This window comes from Chenopodium album, chromosome 4, assembly GCF_948465745.1.
Source record: "Chenopodium album chromosome 4, dcCheAlbu1.1, whole genome shotgun sequence".
NCBI classification, from domain to species: Eukaryota; Viridiplantae; Streptophyta; class Magnoliopsida; order Caryophyllales; family Amaranthaceae; genus Chenopodium; species Chenopodium album.
The window spans coordinates 42,414,389-42,432,315 of NC_137837.1; positions in this window are offsets into that span (position 1 = coordinate 42,414,389).

Below are 17,927 nucleotides of genomic sequence, written 5' to 3' on the forward strand. Positions count from 1 at the left end.
GCCAAGGAATCTGAAAGTGGAGCATTATTAATACTTGGCTTCTTGCTTGCAGGAGGCAATGGAAGTTTGTTTTTGTCGATAAGATCTTGAATAGCTTCCGGCAATTTATAGTAAGATGGCCCCTTCCTTGATGGTATTTGCAATGTGCATTGGGGCTCAAACTAGCCATCCTCTTTTCTGTTGGTGGATCCCCAAATGGACTAATAGGAGTTTTAAGACCCTTTGCATGAAGACGATCAAATACGGTGTCATAACTCATGCAAATAGGTTTTAATTTTCTCCTAAATGGCTTATTTTGTCCTTAGTTGTTCATAGCTAGGACCTCATTTAGATTAAAGGTGCTAACATTGTTTTAATGGGTAGTTTTGGAAGAAGAAAGATTGTCGTTGTTCTTTCCTTTCTAGCCACTGTTGGAGTTGTAAGCAGGTTTTTTCTTTGCAAGGTCGTCTTCAATGTTGATTCCTACGTCGTAGACGACCATGAAAGTGTTCAAATTGCTTTGATTTTTGAGAAGCTTAAAGAACTTTTCCTGGAGATTCTTGATGAACATCTTTACAGAATCTTTCTCAATGGGTACCTCAACCATTTTAGCGGAAGTTTCTTTCCACTTATTAAAGAAAGAAGTAAAGCCTTCATTCTCTTTTTGCTTCAACATCTGAAATTCTCTATGGTAAGTTTTGATTTGGACGTTGCATTTGTATTTATCTGTGAAAGTGTTTATTATGCCATCCCAATAAGAGGATTTGTACTTTTCAAGTGAAAAGAACCATTGTTGACAAACAATATCTAGAGCTAGCGGGAACAAAGTATGGAAAACCTTCCTCTCAATCCCCTTAATGTTCATTATAGTTTCAAAGGCTCTTAAATGAAAGTAGTGGTTGTTAGTTGGTTTTAATTTAGGGATGTCATTGGCATTGAACTTCTTCGGAAGAAGTTCCTTGTCCACAGAGACCCTTGGTGAGCTAATCCCTTGGAACTTATAGTCATTGGAACTTATAGTCATTGGAGACCAAGAGTTGTAAATTTAACAATTTTTTAAAACTAGGGTGCATATTTTCAAGAAACAAGTATGAGGTTTAAACAACATGGTTATGTTTGGAGGATTAATATCCAACTTACCCCCCTAAAAAATGACGAAAAACATGCGTAGAAAGACTCTCTAGACATGGTCAAGTTGTAACATATATACAACGTGTGTGCTTGAGTGAAAGTGGCATGCTTTGACACTTGTGTAATACCATGGGACTATGTGCTTAGACTTGGTTAATTAGACTCAGGGTGAAGACTCAAGTAGGAAACTGGACCATCGCACAAACGATGGGACTGTCGCGATGTGCCAGCACTATCGCGGCGCGACATTGTGGTCGCGTCGCGCCAGACACTAGTGTGTCGTGCCACACGCCAAACTTCGGTGTCATTGTTGAAACGTCGGTCTAGGCCTATTTCCAGTGTTCTACTTTAGAGGGATAATCCTACAACCGTACTAAGTCATGTTTAATCAATATATTTAGACTTTGAATACTCTTATTAATTGGTTAATTAATTATTAAAAGTCCTTTACTCATTAATTAGTTTATTAAAACTTAATCAAAAATATAACAAACGGTTAGGGTAAATATGCACAAGCAAGAGATGCACAAGTAGTCAAGTAACCAAAATATGATGCAATGAGTTTGCAACCTAACTATGGCTCTAGTTCTCTAAAGTTCAAGGATAAGGCTTAGTCAAAGAGGGCCCATGGTTATGAGTCTAAGATGCATCGCGCGAAAGCGTTACCTTTAGAAGGGTTAGCCCGTATGGATGGGACCCCACAAGTTAAACTTTCTTCCATGGTTTGGTGAATTCACAAACGTGGATGTACCCTTCGTTATAATGAGCGTTTGATTGGGTAGGTGGAGCGTAAATACCCAGAGGGTTACAGCCATATGTAGAACACATATGGGTTCAGAAAAATGAGAAAAACTTAATCGTGAAGTCGAATCGAGCAAACAGTACCAGAACTGGTCGAAGTAAGAAGCAAGATTTTTGGCTCAGTATTAGAAGAACATAGCGTGAGACAACAGGCAATGTCGCAAGATGATGACCGTGTCACCACGTAACATTGTTGTTTCACAGCAACAGTACAATCGCTTATGATGGGAACTGTTTCCTCAGGGCTAGTTCCTACATGCCTCAGCAGCTTTCTGTTCTTAAAATTTTCCAGTTTTTGTAGCGTTATTTCAATTCTAGTTGTGAAAGGTATTACCTAAATTTCCTACATGTAAAAATCCTATGTTTTTGACGCATTACGGATGGTCTATCCAATGTGGACCTTTTTTATGCTTATGACAATAATGTCAATCAAAATTACGCACATGAGTACTTAGAAATTTTCGAGTCTCATCCGCTCATTCTAAATTATTGCCAAAATAAATTTTAGGAATTAAAATAGAAATCCTCCACAATGAAGTCGCCAAAAAACTGTAGGGAATAATTTCAAGCATCTCACACTCGAGCCTTACTATGATCATACACTTAAAATGGTAGCGTCCAAAGGGAAGGAAGTAGAGCAAAAGAGTTGCAACCAAGTTTTAGGAACTTGTAAACTATTCACATGGTGAAGGTTACACCCCTTCACGATCCATGAGATCGTTAACTCCATAGTGGTTTGGAACCATGACTGGGTATTTGGGGATATAGGTACAAATCCAAACTAAAAGTTATTAAACCTGCTCTAAAAATAGGCCTATACTTTATTCTTCTCATATTCATGTGCGCTTTCTAACTAACATACAAACAATATATTAACCCTAAACCTGTTTAATCTATGTTGGTTGAATATTAATGCACAAACAATTCTATTATTGGAAATCACTTGAATTATAGTCATATTAGCCTAAACAAGATTATTCATTATCTTATTAAGCGTGATTACAAATACAAATTCTCTTTAAACCTGCAAGAGAGGGCGTGATCAAGAAATAACAATAATATATCAAGCAACAATAATATTTATATAACAAATCATCGTCATCACAATCTCAATCTCATCAAAGTATAATAATAGCAAGATCCTAGGCATGATATTTACAAGATTAATAACAAATCCAAGCATGTCACTAAACATTAAAGACCAAAGCTTTAGCCCTAACATGATACTATAATGATAGAAGAAAATAGGAAGCAATCTAAACATTAACATAGAAAGCAATAAATAACATCCTTACATGATACAAGGAATTAAAATAATGTAAGCATGCTTTCTAAAGAAATAAAGCTATTAAAAAAAACTTACTTTGTTGCCTCGTATCCCAAACCCTCAGAAATTATCAAACTTTCACGTATCACGTATAGGGAAAAGGTAACTTCAAGCTTTGCTAGGTGTGTCTAAGACTCGTGAAGGAGGATTGTTGTATTTGTAAAGGCAAGGCTTAGAAAATCCAGAGAGATAGAAAAAATAAGTTTCTAGCTTTAAAAGAGAAGAGAATAAATAATTGTTGATGATTGTGAATGATTAAAAAGGGGTAAATAGGACCATATTTATAAGAAAAATAGCCTAGAAATAATCAGAAAAAGATCGAATCCTATCTAGAATAAAACTACCTCTGTCGCGGCACGACAGCCTTGTCGCGGTACGACTGCTTTGTCGTGGCGCGCTAACACTGTCGTTTCGCGATGATTCACTCGTTTTCTAAAAAGTAAAAAACCATACGGGATCCTTAATCTAATTAAATTCCATTTATTAATTTCCGTACTTATATTTGAAAATCATATTTAATCTCTTAGAAACACGTGTTTTAATCTAAATAGAATTATTTATTTTCATAAAAGATATAATTATTAATCCTAATCCCATTTGAACTCAAAACAACCTTCTAGATTGTTCTAGAAGATTAAAATCAATCCTAATAATTTTAGAAACACGTATCTTGCACCGTTGAGTAAACGCCTCTAGGGTAACCTCTTTTGTTATTTGCATTTCTTTGTGACAAACTCCACAAGCTAGCTAAGGAATATCGCCTGAAGACTACTCTGCTCTATCTTCTGCCTTTTCGTGACCATCTTCCACATCCTAGGGAACACGATCAAAGATAACTCTGCTTAAAGTCATCCTCTGATTTTTGACAATTTCTCTCATCCTAGGAAAAATTGTAGAAGATAACTCTGCTTGTACCCATCTTCAGCATTGATGAGGATCTTCCACATCTTAGGAACATCGTCGAAGATTACTCTGGTAGTAGCAATCTTAGGGAACATCATCGATGAATTTCCCAGTCAGTAATACCAAGTGTGGCTTTATTCAATCCATTATACCATAATTTAGTTTTAACATATAAAGAAAAGAGAAAAAGAATTTCCCTGATTTGGTCTTGCGTTACCCCAACTTGCCTAATAGTATTGCAATATTAACAGAAATCTGCAGTGTGAAAATTATGGTCTTCACCCTTAGCTCCACTAAATTGCTTTCTTTCGATCATCGTGATAAATTAGGGCTTGATCTCGAATTGCACTCCGTCAAGAGCCGGAGTACGAGTAAGATGCACAAAATTTGTCAGGGACGAATGCAAATAATAGCTAATCTTGCAAGGTGGAGGACGTGGTGGTGCAGTCCATTCAGGTTCTAAAGCAACTTTCGAATCGCTAGATCTAATAGAGGGTTCTGAAGGTGGATTACCATCGGAAGTGTCTCATATCTGTATATAAAGATTCTTTTGTCTATGAAAAGATCTTTTGATTTTAGGATCAAACGGTATGTAACCTGATCTATAAACCCTGGGAATAAACCCAGAACTAAACAAATAAATATGAGAAATTCGTCTGAAAGAACTTGCGTTCTTTGAGACTGGAGGAAATAATCTAGACCATAAAAACAATAAGAAAAAAAATAAAACCGTTTCCCCGGCAACGACGCCAAATTTTGACAGGCTAAAGTGATATCACCTAGTCAATGATTCCTAAATCCTCTACCTAAAGCAGATAAGGAAGAACGGTTGAACCACAGGGAAACGAGTTGATTAATTCCTAATTAAATTAAATAATCTAAATTATTTTGTAACCAATTTATTAATATGAAAAGAACTAAACTACGAAGATTAAAGTTTTAGGAGAAAATCAAATAATAAAAGTATAGGTTATTGAAAGAAATGGTGTCCTTCGAACAAGTGTATTATTCTGATAGTGGGTTTAAAATTGTTAGGAAGCTAATATATTCAATAAGGTCAAGTGATAGGAATTCCTGGGTGGAGGCCGCTTCCGAACAATAATATTAATGCATAATTAATATTACCGCTTAATCTTAACTGAACCCTTTGGGTCACACCCAAGCAACTAACGAGCCGAACAGACAAATTAATTCAGAAGTAATTAATGAGTCGACCGAGTAATTTATATTTAGACATCGGAAATTCGAGCTTGGATCGTCGAAACCGAGCATCGGAGATTCTCAAATGTCGAACCAAAATTTAGGAATTGGCAAGACGGGAAAATGCTTCAAGTAACAAGCAAAAACCCTAGCCATGCAAAAACAAGGGAAGCGCGACAAATAGGAGTGTGCCACGTGGAAGCACACATGGCAGCATGCCATGTGGCAGCGCACGTAGAATTACACGTGGCGGCCATGTTAACTTCCACAAAGTGGCAGCGTGCTACGTTGGCAGTGCGCCATGGTGGCAGCGCATGGCAAGGGGGTCGTGGACCCGGATGACGCATCATGGAAACAGGCCAAAAGAAAGTGCCCCAACCAAACCCAACTTGGGGCTCAAGGCTGGGTGACACATGGTTAGCTTACAATGCATGTGAGCTGCCTTGGGGACCAAGTGAGAAAGTGTTCCTCACTTAACCATGTGACACTTGTTATTTATTCCTTAGCTTATTTAACTAAGGGTTGAATTCATCAATCTTTACTTGTGGGATCTTTATGTGAAAAAGTCCCACATTGAAAGATGAGTGGAATTAACAAGGAAGCTTTTCTTATAAATAGCAAAGGCTTGGCATGAGATTGTTCGCTTTAGTAAAAGTTAGATACGGAATCACTAGTAGTGAAAACCTTTGAACTCAAGAGTTGAAAAAGGCATCACCATTGTAAAAACCTTTGAACTCAATTACTCGGGTTTCAGTCGAAGCTTGCTGACTCCAAGGCATTGGACCTATTCGGTGTTCGAGTTGTTGGTGGATCATCGTTTGAGACCTTCGTATTTTCTAGAATAGCTTACAAGTAAGAGCCCTAGTGATCGGGCGAAGCACGCTTCAAAGGTAATTTTATTATCTTAATCTTGTCATTAAGTTAATTATGTTTATGGTTTTATTTATTGCGAGTACGGCCTTATTTTCAGGTTTGTTTCCTTGGTGATTCAGACTCACCAAACCCCAATAGTGGTATCAGAGCCTCGCTCGTTTATTTTTGAAATCATAATATTTTTCAAGGTGTTTTTATGGCTTATTTTTTCTGGTTTTAAGTTGCTAATTAGATTAGTAGCTCGTTTTACCCATTTTAACCTCGTATTTAGAGCTGACTTCAGCTCCTCGACCAAAAAATAGTGAATTTTGTGTGGAAAAGGAGTTTTAGAAATGGTTTTACTCATTTAGGGCTCGATTTTTAGCCAAAAAACGACCAGAAATGCACTTTTCAAGGGATTTTTTATTTTTACGAAAAATTTTAAGTCTTTCTAACCTTGAAAATTAATTGCATATTTATGGTGGTTATGTAATTGGTTCAATCCTTATTTTATATGCAATTTTAAACCTCTTTAGGCATGATTACTTGGTGGTAATTTGTGTTTGAAAGCTTGGTTCTATTTTTTCAAATAATTGTTGTTCATTGAGTCTTTTAAGTACTAAATATTCAATCTTTAATTATGTTAAGTGATTGAAACTTTGAGTAAGTAAATTCCATGAATTTTTGTTGAACTTTGTTGATTTAATCATTTTTAAGTTGATTGGAATCATAAAGTTTGAAACTTGTGATAGAAAAGTTTTATCTTCATATTGGAAAAAATAATTTTTTCAAGAATTGAAATGTATTAAACTTGGAATCTTTATTGAACTTATGTTCATTTTTCCAACTCCCTTTTATTTTGTCGAAATCTCAAGATTAATTTAAATTAATTAAAATAATAGTGAGTAATTGCCCACTTATTTTTGTTGCTCCAAGTTAAACCAATTATATTAAAGAATGGTTCTTGGAATAATATTTTGTTTTGTGAACTTGGATGAATTTATTTAAGTTAGAATTGTTATATTTTCATTCTTCCTCAAAATTAATTGATTATAAAATTAATTAAGAATTGAATAAATATGTCACACAAAATCAGGATTTTTCCAGAGGCATGAGCACCAAATCGAGGCCTAAGAGCCCCAAGCATGCTCTGAGCCGGCCGGTTTGCTCACGCAACCCACCTGTGGCTACCACGGCTGCTGGGCGCCTCGAAGTGGTGTGTGTGTGCGGGGGAGCTGTTGTGCGGCACCATGGCGCACGCACAATGGCAACCGCCTTATGGCTGGTCGTGGGTAAGTCGTGCTTGGGGCTTGCATTGAGTGTGTATGTGTGCATAACCTGGTACAAATTTGAGGGTAATATGCGTAGACATTGCTTGTGAAGCAATGTGGTGGAATGAGATCGTGCGAGTTGTGAGCACTCCAAGTCTTAGTGCTAAGAACTTAGATATTTTGGACTACATAACTTTTTCTTAATTTGTCTTTTTAATTATTTTAATTATTTTGTTTTATTTAATAAAAAATTTGGAGGCTAGGCCTCGGGTTTGTGAGCGACATTTCCAAAAATTTTATTTGTGCAAATAATTGGGTTTTACCGGCTTAATTTATTGGATTAATTGAATTGGATGCGGAATTTAGTGGGAGCTTCAAATACAAATTGTTCTTATTTATATAATCGGTTAAAACACCTTTGACTAGTTTTAATTAGGCGTATTAATTGGGTTAACCACCTAGATTAGTTACTAGTACACGCGTGTTTTATGCATTGTTACTTGTTTTATCGTTGTAAAATGCATGGGCCATTCACAAATAGTGAATGGATGAATGGAATGTATATACTCTCACAGGTTTTATAAATTGGCAACTAATGGGGCCCGATTAGGATAGAAAATACGGATTACGATCTGCGATGTATTTTCTTAAATCTAAATACGGTCTGCGTATTGTTGAGTATTTTTGTACCTTATTATTTAGATTAGTCCTAATCGTAGATACTCGTAGTTTTATAATTTTGGTCAAGTCATGAAGACAGAGGTTCTAGGAAGACAAAGCCATGAAGTTGCAAAAGAAGATCTTTTGAAGACTTGAAGAATTCAAGGGGTCATGCTAGTTGCCAATATGCATCAAAATGCTTATTCTTTACATACTTATGATCATTTATATATGAATTATATGTTAGATGCATGGTTAGGATTTCGAATGTTGTGATGATTAATTAAGTTCACTTAAATAAACCAACATGGAAACCCTAGGTCCCTAAAATATTGAGGTAAATTATCATTCCAAAACAACGCTTATCGACCTATTGAGAGTAGTGATGGTCTGCGCCAAAACGAGGCTTCACTATTACTCCCTAGACTCATAAGGCATACCAGGTATGCAATTGGTTTTGGTTATACTCAACGATATGAGTGACGGTGTCCTAACATGTCGTGGCAAAGTGAATAAATTGTTGAGAGTGCATTAGATGCGAAGATTTATTCAACCGAGAGTTGCTTGGAGCCATTACCAAAGCATTGCTACCTTAGGAGATTGAGTTTTAAGACAAGCCAAAGCATGCTTAACCACTCATTATTTCTTTGGATCTTGGAATCCATTTTTTCTCGCCAAATGGGGACAAATTTAATGCGTTGATAAGACGTTTACTAAGATTGAAAATTTGCATGAATACCTTTTAATTTTCAAACTTATTATGTTATTTACTTGATAAATGGTTATACTTTGCACTTATATTTGTAGAATTCTAAATCAAGCTGTATTGTTTTCCATGATTTGTAAAGGAAATCTTTGAGAATGGTTCTCAAAGAAAAGTAAAGCATTTCTTTAATACAATTCTCATAAATGACTTTTATAATAAAGTCCAAAAGGACGGTTGGACATCATGTATTCAAAATACTAGGTAGTTTTGATAAAACATGATGTATTGAGTTGCAAACTCAAAATTTTCAATATTGACAACCAACATATCTTTTCGCTTAATACATAGATTAGTAGGACTCATTGATGTAGTAATTCAAGCGTGAATTAAAGGAAAAGATGAAACTTAGTTTTACAGCGCATTAGATGCTTAATTATGCCTAACAAAGTATAAAAGTCAATGACTGTTAAAGAAAATATTCTTAAAAAATTATGAGATAAAGTATGATAAGAAAAATAGGAAACGAGGAACAAAGAAAAGGAATGAGATTCCATTTTACTAAAGAATTCATATTATTTAAATTAACTTAGCAACTCATTATCTTTACAAAGTATCGGATACTGCTTGATTGTTCCACTTTGAAATTTATCTCAAACTATTGAAGACAAGCTTAGTTATCGACTTACAAGCTTAGAATGAAGCAAGTGGTGCTGCATCAGTTGTAATGTCGTATGCTTTGTTTAAAGACCTTTAAGCTAACGATAGAACAAATAAATGTTTATTGTTTTCCATAATCAGGAATTGATCTGTTTACACACGGAAAGACTCACATTCAAAGCAATGAGCAATAGTTGCAAATTTATTTGAATGGCATGGTTGTCTAAACCATGAGTCAAAAATTCTTGATTGTAAACAAACATTTTCTTAACATGATAAACTGGCAAAAGCTAAAAGTCATGAGCTTGATTTGCGTTTCGAACATCTTTAGCAACGTCACATCAACAAGAACGTACTCAAGGCTCTATTAGATAGGCGCTTGATAGTTGATCGATTCGGAATCGTTCTAAGACAAGCAAGTTTTACTTGTTGAAACCGATAAAGTAAAGAGCCATTGTTCTTGGTATACACAATTGACTCCGAAAGCTAAAGAGGATTCATTTACTTCAACGTTTCACAATGAATTTGAAAGAATATGGGTATATTCATCAAATGTGAACAAATTATACCTTGAATAGTTCAACAGTTTAGTGAAGTACAAAATAAACTTGGCAATATATCAAAACGTCTAGATTAGATCGAGCGATGTTTGCTTAAGGCAAGTGTGATCATCAAAAAGTTATGAAATTGAAATTTTCATAAATAACTCCACAAATAACATAGTGTGTCTTCACGGACACCTCGATGTTATTTAAAAATGACTAGAACAATGATCGATCACATCCCTTCCTATAAAGTTCTTAAGATTTGCACGAAGGACTAATGTTACACTAAACAAAATTCCAAAGCTAAGAAAGGACGACATATTAAGCTATGGATAGAAATAACTTTTGTATGTCTTTTCAAGTATATGTCTAAAACTCTTAGCCATAGTGGGAGTTCACTAGCTCAGTGGGAGCTAAGTGACTTAATGGGAGCTCACTGGCTTAGTAAGAGTTAGGAGGTTGAGTGGGAGCTCAATGGCTCATTAAAGGCTAAGATAGCTCAAGTGAGACCTAACTGTTTGTTTTACAACGAAATTTTACCTAAATACATTATACATGTCTCTTTGTAAGCATTCAAGTGAGACTATAGGCATTGCCTCCACAACCTAATTGAGAACATAAAGTTTGTTGCTCTAAGTGGTGTCTTTCTGGAAAGTAACACATTTCCAAAAACGACAATTGGGAGGAAATTAACTCGATGACCTTCGAGATTAGCAATAAACTAGAACTGAGAATCTCGGAATGCCTTAAAAGGGCTTCGTAAGAATACTTGATCAAGAGCACTCAAAAGGACTTTACAAGTGCCTTAAAAGAAAATTCATTAGTAAAAAACTTTTGAAAAGTTGGAGTAAAATATAGATAATCAAAGGGCTTTGGAAGCGCCTTGAAACTTAGTGTTTGATGCAATAACCCCGTATAGGTAGAGAATTCACCAAAGGCTTGGATTGAATCCTATAAATTTTCATTTAAGTTAGAAATAAACCTAAGACTTACAAGTATACTACATACATAATCCGAAATTCTGAATAATTGTTAGGCATAATTGTAATGTCTTGTAAAATAGCTATGACAAATCCAAATTCTGAATAATTGTAAGAGGCCATAAATAATCCGAAATAGACTCCATGTTTGAAAATCATATTTTTAAACTTGATTAATTTGCATAGAGGGTGAAAGACCCATCGATTGTGAATATGTTTTCAAGGAGAAAACTAACAAATGTGGATATGTATATGTATACATAGCTAGATTTGTTGAAAAGGATACAATTAAATTCACGAATTTGAATTTTAATAAAAACCTATTCACCGATCAGAATGCTAAATTATTTTCTTGGTTATTCTAGAAAAATTGCACATGTAAAATATGACAAAATAGATACCAAAACTGCCTTCCTAAACTAGGATTTTGGAAGTGACTATGAAAATAGTCTAAGGGTTTTGAAAATAAAAATAAATGCTAGATTTGAAAGCAAGCTCAAGGAATCTATTATGAGATTAATAGAAGCATTGCATATAGGAATTGGAACGTGTTGTCTCATGAAGTTAATAAGAGGATTGGCTTATGGAGAAGCATTGAAATTCTTTTGAATAAGAAGTTTAGTGAGAGCAAAAGTAAATTATATAAAGGTCCAATAAGAAGTTTAGTGAGAGCAAAAGTAAATTATATAAAGTAAATTCTTTTGAAATTCTGTTGTAAATTAACTATAAAATGCTAAATGCTTAGATTTGAAATACTTTCGAATATGGACCAAGAAAAAGACAATACATAGTACGTATTGGGTATTAAGATCTATTGTATAGACTTAATTAAAATGTTTAAATAAGTAAAGAAATTTACCATGTTGAATATGAAGGACTTTGAAAGGCTTTCAACCTATATGTATAAAACTAAGTAAATGTTTGAACTAAGTATGAGCTACGATAAATACTAAGTCAAACTAGAAAGACTCTAGTAACAGACTTTCAATCGTATCATATAGCGAAAAATTTAAGCAAGACTCGGTGAAACTGAATTAGCTAAAATGTCACATGGATGGAATAAGATTGAGAATTACTCTACAACTTTATCCATCATGTACACTATGATATGGAATCGTAGCAGGACATACATACTTATAGCATGTGAAGTACGTATGTAGCACCAATCAACCTGAATCTATGTATTAGATCGTTAGATTAAGACCAAGAACATAAAGTACTTGGATGAGTAACAGAATGAGTTCTTAACTTGTGGAAACAAATACAATTTGAGAATTGATGTTGCAAGCACAAGCCTTAACAAGGACTGCATCCTTAACAAGGAAGTCGTTTATAAGAACGAGCTAACAATAAGTCGTGGCTTGATAAGTGTAGCATGGAGGTGCATCCATGGGTAATATGCGGGAATTTAAAGTAAATTTTCATGATAAAAAGTTATTAGGGTATCTCAAATCATTGTGAGTCGTTTGGTGTGAAACCCAAGCAAAGCATCATCAGGATTTCTACTAAAAATATATATTGAGATTATTGTTGCCTTAAAGGCGATAATAAAGAAAGATGTTCTGTGGAAAATTTGTTGTTGAACGTTAATGATTGTAGGTTGTCAAGTTTAAGATCTCAATCATGAAAATGAGAGGGAGCCATCACATGGACAATAAATACTAAATCACATATAATCCATGACACTCTCAAATTTTGTTTAAGCTTAAAGGTTTTGCTGATGAGGAACATAAAATAAAGCAAACTCATCTAATAAAGGTTTTTCAAGTGTTTGATTAGTTTAGGTGAAGTTGATTGTGGTGATGGAAGAAGTAACTGGAACGAAGAAGACATGAGGAGATCTTTATACAAAAAGTTGAACTGAAAAGAAGAAGAGTTCTCTAACAAGAACTGAGTTCCCTAACAGGAATGTTCCCTAACAGGAACTTGAAGTCAGCAAGCTAAGGTCCCTGAAGGAACATAGTCTATGTGGAGCCCAAGTAACCTTCTTGTACAGAAGCGCGGCACAACAATTTAATTTAGCTAAGGTTTTTATCTTCTAGATTATTGTTAATATGTTAAGTAGGTTAATGCACAAGATTTATTAGAAGCGTGGCATGTTTGCTTGGTAAATAAGTTAATAAGGAAAATATAAAAGATAGATTTTATAAAGGATTTTCTAAAAGGTTTTATTTCTTAAAATTGGTTTGTTAAAAGATATGATTCTTTTTAACAATATCTTTCTATCTTATTTTCCGGAAAAGATTTTCTTCAAATATGATTTTCATTAAATCGTGTTTTAAAGATAAGTTAAGTTAACTTATTTATCTTTTAGAAAACCTACTTGCTATACGAGTCATAATTGTATAAATAGTAGAGATCGAAATGGTTTAAGGTTTTTGCGAGTTTATGAGTGGAGAAATCACTGAGCATTAATAGTGTAACTTTACCAAACTTCTAACTTGTCATATTAGTTTCGGATTTCGTGCATAGCTTGCCTATCATATACTAGGTGTCATACATTTGTATTGGCTGGTTTATTTGGGTGAGTTTGTTATCTTTTTACATCGCATACAGGTTGTGTAAGCTTCTAGTGTGAAGCTGAGAGTTTTGTACTTTGGCAGTACGAGTAAATCTAAGTGTGGTACTTAGATTGGGTAGGATAGGGTCCTATCGAGTAGCAAGTGTAGAACTTGTGAATAAAGGTCTGTGTTTAGTAGGTTGTAACTTGGTGTTTGCCCTATTATAGTAAAGTGTTTTATGTTTGAAATCCCTAAGGTAGGATCGAGGTTTTACTTCCAGTTGGGCCATGGAAGGTTTCCTCGTAAAATCTGTGTGTCCATGCAAGTTCCTATATGCATTGTTTTATTATTCCGCAAAAGTAGCTATTAGGAACTCGATACAATTCACCCCCCCTCTTGTATTAATCGTCTTAACTAACAAATTTTATAATTTTATTATGCAAGTGATCAGTAATGAAGATGCTAAGATTAACAAAGTAATTTTAAATAAACCTATTCAACAGGTGAACGACAACATGCACAATTGCATGGAAGAAATCAAGCATATTGGATATGGGTGTGATTTCTATAAATGTTTTATAAAGAGTGTCACTCTTAAAACATTTGGAAAAACCATTTATCATAAGCTGAAGCATTCAGGTTTTTGAGTAATTTAAAAATTCATGCAATTTTATCACTTCATTTGCTATTTAATTGTGGTTTAGAATTAAATAATGAGTCCATTCGATTCTTGGAATATTCAAAATAAGGTATCAAGTCTAGTCTTGGTAAGGAAACACCTATTCAATGAACATTGAATATTATAATAGAAAATTATCGCTAATCGACGTCATTTAAATAATGGACGATTAAAGACCATTTGAGATTAGTGTGTAGTTTGATTTATGGCACCGTTTCTTGTGCTACAAGGACATGATTGTCATGAATCATTTGCACATGTATTGGTTTATAGCCATACTGGATCGACATATGAGAATACTTTAAGAGATTAAAAATCTTCATAAGTATACTTCTCATTATTGCTATCGGAACCTTTTTCCTCGACCATGAGTATTGTAAGCTTACTTGTTTGAGTACTAGTGTGCTTTCATGATCGTCAAACGTCTTCCGTAATAGGGGATTATAACGACATCACTCGGACGACTAGGTCCTCTAAGTAAGAGAAGCTACATTACAAGACTGGAAATGTCCCCTACTTAAATAGGGAAGATGTATTTGTTGTTTACAAGGCCTCTCGTAGAGCGAGACTGTAAAAATGCATGGCCGTGCTCGGATGGATTTTAGAAATCATCTCTTTATGGACAGTCGGACTCAAAATCGAGAAACACTTCTAGACATAATAAGGATGGAAAATAAATCTTACCTTATAGTTCATGAAGAGGCATTAAGCAACATAGGAAAAAGGCTATACACTAAAAGAACACTTGTTCGGAAGGACAAGTGGGAGATTGAAAGAAATGGTGTCCTTCGAACAAGTGTATTATTCTGATAGTGGGTTCAGACTTATTAAAAAGCTAATATAATAAGTAAGGTCAAGTGATCGGAATTCCTGGGTAGAGGCCACTCCCAATCAGTAATATTAATGCATAATTAATATTATTACTTAATCTTAACTGAACCCTTCGGGTCACACCCAAGCAACTAACGAGCCAAAGCGACGAATTAATTCGAAAGTAATTAATGAGCCGACCGAGTAATTTATATTTAAACGTTGGAAATTTGAGTTTGGAGCGTCGAAACCAAGCGTCAGAGAATCTCAAATGTCGAGCCAAAATTTAGGAATTGGCGAGATTGGAAAATGCTTCAAGTAACAAGCAAAAACCCTAGCCATGTAAAAACAAAGGAAGCGCGCCAAATAGGAGTGTGCCATGTGGCAGCATACGTGACAGCCTCCAAGTGGCATCAGCCACGTTGCAGCCACCAAGTGGCAACACACCACATTAGCAGCGCACCATGTGGCAGCGTGCCACGTTGGTAACGCGCCATGTGGCAGTGTGCCACGTTAGCAGCGTGCCATGGTGGCCGCGCATTGCAAGGGGGCCATGGACTCGGATGACGGTTCATTGACACGGGCCAAAAGAAAGTGGCCCAACCGAACCCCACTTAGGGCTTAAGGTTGGGTGATACATGGTTAGGTCACATTGCATGTGAGTTGCCTTGGGGACCAAGTCAGATTGTGGTCCTCACTTAACCATGTGACACTTGTTACTTATTCCTTGGTTTATTTAACTCAGGGTTGAATTCATCAATCTTTCCATGTGGGATCTTTTTATGAAAAAGTCCCACGTTGAAAGATAAGTGGGATTCACAAGGAAGCTTTTCTTATAAATAGCCAAGGCATGGCATGAGATTGTTCGCTTGAGTAAGAGTTGGATAAGGAATCACTAGTAGTGAAAACCCTTGAACTCAAGAGTTGAAAAAGGCATCACCATTGTGAAAACCTTTGGACTCAATTACTGAGGTTTCGGTCGGGGCTTGCTAACTCCAAGGCATTGGACCTAGTCGGTGTTCGAGTTGTGGGTGGATCATCGTTTGAAGCCTTCGTATTTTCTAGAATAGTTTTCACGTTAGAGCCCTAGTTATCGGGCGAAGCACGCTTCAAAGGTAATTTTGTTATCTTAATCTTATCATTAAGTTAATTATGTTTATGGTTTTATTTATTGCTAGTTCGGTCTTATTTTTCGGTTTGTTTTCGCGATGAGTCGGACTCACCAAACCCCAAAAGGTATAAGTTCGCCGATGAATAATACTCTAGGATAAAACAAAATAATCAATCCTCAATGCATTAATTAATCATATCATAAAGGGTTTTTGCTTCTTATTACATTCACAAAATTAATCTACCAGTCTTATTACTTAACATGCCTATTGAAACTAAGCCTAAACATCAATTCTCATATGTCGAAGCTCGAGTCAATATTGCATAACTCATACAATTGAACAAGGCCTAGTCTAATTTCATAGCATTAAATCAATCAATGGGAAATTAACCAAGCATTGACAATCAACAATAATAAATTACCCCTTCATATTATTTATCGATCCCCACAACCCTAGAAATTAATCAACTCACACATAATTAAATCTAAACTAATCAAAGAAATTAAGCAAAATGTGATGAACAAAAGCAAATAACTTACTGAAACAAACACGTAAGAAATTGTTACCAATGTTAATAAAAATAATGAATGAATTAAACCAAGAGTTGTAGAGAGAGAAAACAAGAGTGTAGTTTGAGCTTAAGATAAAATTAAACTAATGAAAGAGAGATAATTGTATAAAAAACTAAAACGTATTTATAAAAAACATAAAAATCCTAATTAAAATCTAAGTAAGAAAATCGCCGAAATTAAGCTTCGAGACACGAACCCGGTCGGGCGAAGCATTGCCCAGCGGGGCCTGCCTTTCTGTTCCTAAGTGTAGGGCAAGGATTATCCTTTGGTCTTCCGCCTTGCCCGACCGGGCGCGCCTTAGGGCAAGCCATTACCTGATCGGGCTGTGCATCTTAGGCTACCTTTGGACTCTTTTTTTAGGTCTGTTACTCGACCCCAACTCTAGTCTCCTCTTTGGGGATTGAATACTCGGTCCAATGCCTTGGCTTCTCCTATGTCAAGCCCTTAATCACCGGATTGATGACTCTAACCAGCTTTAGGCTATGAAAGATGGTCATGCTCCTCCAATGCTCGTAGTTGCTCCAAATAATCTTGAGAAAATGCTCCAAATGTGCAATTTCCTACAAAACGCTACCAAAACTACGAAAACATTAGAAAGCACAAATTAATACTAAAAATAGCCCTAAAGAGCCAAAAATACTCTTCATTATAACCAAGGGACGGGGGTAAATCACTATATAAATTAGATGTATCATGTTGCCTTTATAATCCCCATGTACGAAGGACGATTGACAAACATCAAGACGGACTAGTCTTTGTTATGGGTGTTTTTGTCCCTCGAGAGAGTTATAGCTCAAAGGCTGGTCCGGTGGCGCCTGTACCCGAAAATTAACGTAGAGTTCGGGTGGTTGGAGCTCCTCCTCTAATGATCAAGTTAGAACGTGCCGGAGAGAGTCAAAAGTGCGGAAAGGTAAAAGTAATATTTTCTTGGATTCCGAGATCAGGTGTTTTCTCTAATGTAAGAGAATGTAGGGTACGCTGTAATAAATTGTAGATGTCCCCAAAATGGGTGGAATCTCCTTATTTATAGGATCATTAGTAAATGTGCCCAAAATTAGGTCACTCTGACCTAATTCTAATGGGTCGCGGCGCCGAATTACGGCTTTCTTGAGATTTAGGCCCTGATGGCCGCCTTTTTTCCAAAATTCTTGTCATAACACATGTCAAATGGAGATTGATCCAATTTCGACTAATCTTGGTCTTACAAGTGTCAGCTCCTGGTTGGCCCAAGTGGCTTGGGT